This window comes from Siniperca chuatsi, linkage group LG13 (assembly GCF_020085105.1).
Source record: "Siniperca chuatsi isolate FFG_IHB_CAS linkage group LG13, ASM2008510v1, whole genome shotgun sequence".
NCBI classification, from domain to species: Eukaryota; Metazoa; Chordata; class Actinopteri; order Centrarchiformes; family Sinipercidae; genus Siniperca; species Siniperca chuatsi.
Window position 1 is genome coordinate 7924467 of NC_058054.1, and position 6000 is coordinate 7930466.

Here is a 6000-nt window from a genome sequence, read left to right on the forward strand (position 1 = left end):
GGCTTTTTCGCTGAAAACAGTAGTCTGCTGCTGCTGAAAACAACGCTGTGAGAGTAAACCAAAACAGTAAAGTTGCGGGCCGGACAGTTAAACAATAAGCTGAAACTCACTATAAAGCTCCATAAAGCCAAGTGGAGCTGCCGATTCCAGGTTGTGAAAACTTTTTCTTTTTATCTAGCTCTTTAATTCAACAAGAGGAGACACCAGTCAAATGGATTTTCACAACTTAGCAACCCAAAAGTAATCCTTATTAATGGCTTATTACTGAGCTATAAACATTAATACATATTTCTTAACCATTTATAAACCATTGGTAATAACCTTTATGAAATATAGCCCACTAGAATACATTAATCCTGAATAGTGAATGAATCAGTGCCTTTGTTCACTGTTTAAATGTATTAAAAATAAATCAGACAGTTAACAGCATGTACAATCTGACATGGATAAATGACGCCATGTGTCCTGCTGACAGAATTAACCTTTCTGAGGCTCCACGCTGCCTCGTTCAGCGTGCAATCTGTCAAAAATTGGAACCCAAATTGCACATGCCTGCAGCTGTGCGTGAAGGCTTCAAACAGACAATGAGCGACACAATGGGCCTGGCTGTGCCATTAGCCGAGAGGTTGTCATGCCAACGATACAAAAAAGCCCCACGCTCGACGCAGGCAAAAGGTTTAGCCCTGAGGAGAATTCATATTGAGCGAGAGCTTTGCCTGGAGGCCCTTCACTTCTCCTCACTTTCTGTTACATCATTATTCATGTGAGGGGAAAAAAAGCCTGTCCTGTTCCTAAAGCTCCCATTGAGGCTTGCAGACCAGAGCGGTGGCAGCTACCAGTGTGTTCAAGCTGGGGGAAATAGCGTGGCAGAGGCTGGGTGTCAAGTTTTTTGGGGGATTTTAGCTCCACAAGAAATCCACTATTGTACGAGTAAACAGACAGCCCCATTGTGCTGAAGAGTGTGTTGACCGCTTGAACCCTGAACTAAACCAGCAGGACCGTCGTTCAGGCTGGCATGGAATCAGAAACAATATGTCCAACAAGGAAAATATTTTCAGAAAACATGAAACCAGCTGAACAAGAGATGTCAAATATGGCAGAATACATTTATGGTTGACTATGTGAGTTATGGAAATCAGTGGTGGAGTACTTAGATCCTTTACTTAAGTAAAAGTTCCAATACAACAATCTAAAAATACTCCATTATAAGTAAAAGTCTTGCATTTAGAACTCTACTTAAAGGTCCAGTGTGTAGGATTTAGTAGCATCTAGCGGTGAAATTGCAGTTTGTAACCATTTGAATACTGCTCAGATCACCCTCCCGTTCCAAGCGTGTAGGAGAAACTACGGTGTGTGTGGGCTACTGTAGAAAAATGGCAGCCTCCGTGGAAGGGGACCCGCTCCCTATGTAGATAAAAATGGCTTATTCTAAGGTAATGAAAACATAACGATTCTTATTTTCAGGTGATTATACACTAATGAAAACATTGCTCCTCTTAAATGTTACATAGTGGACCTTTAAGTAAAAGTACAGTATTATCCGTAAAATGTACTAAAAGGGGAAGACAGATTTTACACATCAGTCTGTTTACAAGTTTTGGGGAATACTACTGCATGTGGCCGAAGACTACATCACTGTGGGTAATTTAGGCACCAGGTTATGACGAAGAAGAAAGCGTGGAATAAAGAAGAAGATATCTCAGGTTCTGCTACTTTGATTTTGAGCCTTTTTTTGTCCATGAGTCCACCAATGTTATAAGAGTGCAATGCTGAATCATCAGGGTACTCTTTTAAAGTATCAAAAGTAAAAGTACTCATTCTGTAGAAAAAAGGCCCCTGTGACTAATATATTATTATATATGACATAAGTAGATTATTAATGCTGATGCATCAATGTGTTTGCAGAATTTTAAAGATGTAGCTGGTCAAGGTGGAGCTAGTTTTAACTTCTGTTTGGTAGTCCAGTGGTTCCCAACATAGGGATTGGGCCTCTTCCTAAGGGTCGCAAGATAAATCTGAGGGGTCGTGAGATTCTGCTACACAAACTTGTCTCTATCTTTTGCTTTTTGTGAAATATTGGACAATTTTAACTCTTTGGGCCTCGAACAGAAACCAAAGAGTACCCCACAAAAGTTTAAAAGAGTACTCCACAGATTTAGCTTTATACTCCTATAACAGACTCACGATAGACAACTACAAAAAAGAGAGAATCAAAATCGATGCAGCAGAACCAGAAATATCTTTTTTTATTCCACAGAATCTTCTCACTTGTCAAAACCTGGTGCCTACATTACCCACAATGCAACTTGATCTCCAACAGTTCTGCCAGAGATTCGGTGTGCTATGCTAGTAGCAGCTAATGTTGATGTAGCCTCAAGCGGAGATGAGGAGTGGGCTACAGAGGTCTGGTAAATTCACTTCTCTCTAACGCCACACCCCAGATTTCTTTTCATTTTCAAACTTAGTCTTCAGCCCCAGCCAACGCTGACTCAAGTGACATCACTTGAGGCAATTATCAAACTTGGCACAGCTCGCTCTGGAGCCACAAAAGGCTTTATACAACTTTTTTAATATATGCAGTAGTAGTCCCGAAGACCCGTTCACACACTTTGATGTGTAAAATCGGAGTTCCCCTTTTTAAAGGGAAAATGTCTCTTTGCAACTGCTAGACATGCACATAGGAAATGGGACAAGGGGCCCCAACCAGACAATGCTTTTTTGTAAGGGGCTGCAAACCAAAAAGGTTGGCAACCACTGGTTTAATCTAACAAAAACATATAAACTCATATTTTTAATGTAAAAACTGAATCTGTACAGTAACTTGTAACTATAGCTGCCAAATAAATTTGTTATTAAAACTTGCACACTTTAACCAGAAGCTTCATATTTTTGGCTGATCTGTGACCTGTGATTGACCTCCACCAGGTTATCTCAAAGCCTCCTCTGCAACACACAGTTCCATTTCAAAATAACAAATGTCCAGCAGGCTTCAAGTTCAGTTAGACCATCTGTCTGTCTTTTGAAGAGCAAAAACAAAAACACGCCATTCATTTGGTGCCTCCTTGATTCCTCTTTTGTCTGTGTAATTTGCTTTGGACGTGCCCAGTCTCACACACACAGAGCTCACATCTTTGTGCCACTCACAGTGGGGCTCTGCCACTGCACAGGCCGGGATGTATAGTGGTGAAACCTCCGGGTCCCACAACATCTGAGGCTGACTCGCTCTCTCTCTCTCTCTCTCTCTCTCTCTCTCTCTCTCTCTCTCTCTCTCTCTCTCTCTCTCTCTCTCTCTCTCTCTGAGCCGGTGTGATATCACATCAAAAACAATGACAAGGGGTTTTGGGCCGTAATCCTCCGGCGGCTCGGGGTTAAGGAAGGTTGGAGAAGAGTTGCAGTGCTTCACATACACTAATGCTCTGCTTTTTCCTTTCAGATTAGGATAGAAACATGTCAATTTAAAATGTCAAAATGTATTTGCAATATTCTCCATTTTCCATATGTATTATGAAGTATTGCATAGAATATGTTCCAACATTTTTGTGCTAAAATGGTCATTTAAAAAATCTTGTTAATGTCTGAAAAGAATATTCACTTGTATGTGAGGCTCAACAAACACACACACACTCACAAATTGTTTTAGTCAATTATGATGCATTTACTTACATTCATCCTAACCTAAACAAAAAGCCAAAGCCATGTCCCAAATCCTTTCTACATAGTAATTCTAAGCCGATGTTGAGTATGTAGTGTGTTCAAACTGGAAAAGTGATTAAGTATACTCAAAACAGTCAGTATGTAGACTGAAAAACATGTTTGAGTGTGCTGTTGATGTACAGTATTCTCCCACAATGCAATGAAGCCACTCACAGCTAAAAAATTGTTTTAACTAATTGTGTATGGTGGTGAAAAAGCTCCAGGAACAAATAAGAAAACAAAAAAATAGCTATAAAAGTTTTGGAAAAACATTTTTAATTAGCTTTAGGTGAATAGGACCAGCTATTTGTCTCCAAATCAGACGTAAGTCCCCATAATGTGTAACAACCAAATTACTGTCCCCTCAATGTGTGTAATACAAGTACATTGTGATTAGAGTGATATGACTTTTTGAAGACTGAAATATCAAATATTGTCAAAAAATAAGAGGTTCCTTGTTTTGCCCCTGAATTTTAGGGACTGTATGAAAATAATTAGGGGGAACAGGGGTTCAGAAAAGGAGCAGGGTTAAGTATATTTTCTTCTTTTTTCTTTGTTGAAGGGAGAAGTCAACAATTTTTGAGAGAGTGATGATTGAACTTTATCTCTCCAAAGAGTACGTCATTTGTCACTATCCTATAGCAGCGTCAACTTTCACTTTATTCTGCCTCTTAACAGTAAATAGAACCACAATAAAGTAAAATGTGTCATATAAAGCGACAGCTCAAAAATAAAAGAATAGCTGCAATATTTGGTAAACGGAATAATCATTTTGTTATGTTTGCCATAATTTTGGCAATTTCTGATTCCACTTCTATTGTGCAATTTGGTGGCTATATGAAAAGTATTATTCCATGAACATATTTAGGTTTAAATTGGAGTACACCATCTTAAATTCTTTGTGCACTTTTGGATATACGTGGAAAAAATAATTGTGTTGAATAGTGTCTGCTTTTTAAAAAGTGAAACATAATGGTCAGCCCCTCTAATAATTTTCGTACAGTCCCTTAGTCTTGACAGGTTGGGAAATGATCGGAATCAGTGCAATGAGGTGTAAAAATCAAAACTGATACTCAGGATGAACTTACTGCCACTATGAGTATGACTACTGCCAAACAGAATCGAACAGAAAATCAGACATGATCAAATAATCATGATGACCTTGGCATCCTTTCAGATTAAGGGCCAGTGTTGCCAAATGTTAATCAGTTTCCACAATGAGAGCCTAACAAACAAACTGTAATATCTGTACTCTAATATCAGATATCTGATATCCATTGTTCTATATTTTACAGTTAAATATCGGCCTCAGGTGTCTCTCTAACACACGCAGCAGTTTTGTGTTTGTGACTGAATTAAGGAGATTGAATTTCACAAACTATGACTTTAAAGCATCGCTAGTTACTGCTGACAGAGCAGTCCTGACAAAGTGACAGTCAGATGAATGTCAATAGTGAAACAAACGTGTGTGTGTGTGTGTGTGTGTGTGTGTGTGTGTGTGTGTGTGTGTGTGTGTGTGTGTTTGAGAGAAACCAAGAGGTGAGCTACTCCTTCTCCTGGTCAACATCGGCAGGTTACAAAACATCTGCAGAGTGCTGTTGAGGCCAGAGGTAGGAGGAGGGTTGGGGGATTTGAAGAAGTGTGTGTGTGTGTATGTGAGGGGGGGGTGTTAAAGAGGTTGTCATGGTAACCACTCCTCTACTGCTGGGGGTGATGATGTAATATTGACCATCACTGTGTTTCTGGGCTCTTTTCTCCTTGTCCTCCACACACACACACACACACACACACACACACACACACACACCATGCATGTGACATGGAGTGTGCATGTGAGGGGTTTAGAGTTTAGAGGAGACAACAAAGGAAGTCCACAGACTGTACATGACCCAACATTTACAGTAAGATAAGAGAGCAGTCCCACTGAGCTACTTTCACAACAACTTGCTGCAATCTAATCTCTTAAAATAACAGATTATTGTTCCTTTTTTCTCTCTTTTTTAAGACCACCGATGCTTGTAATTTCCTAAGAATCCAGTGCACTTAAGATAAAACAGCCCTCTCTTTTCCTCTTCCCTCCATCCCTTAGTCTTTCTGTTCCCCATAATCGCTGCTCCCTGCTGCACTTCACATCATCAAAGCCGTGTGTGTGCGCTCCGTGCATCATTAAACTACAAAAGGCAGAAAGCCTTGGCAGGAGAGTAAAAAGGTTTTTTACAGTAAACCATCAGATAGCAGCTGTAGAGGACGATTCCTGCCACATGAGGGCGTCAATCAGCTGCTGAGTTTGAAAATGAAAGGTGAACA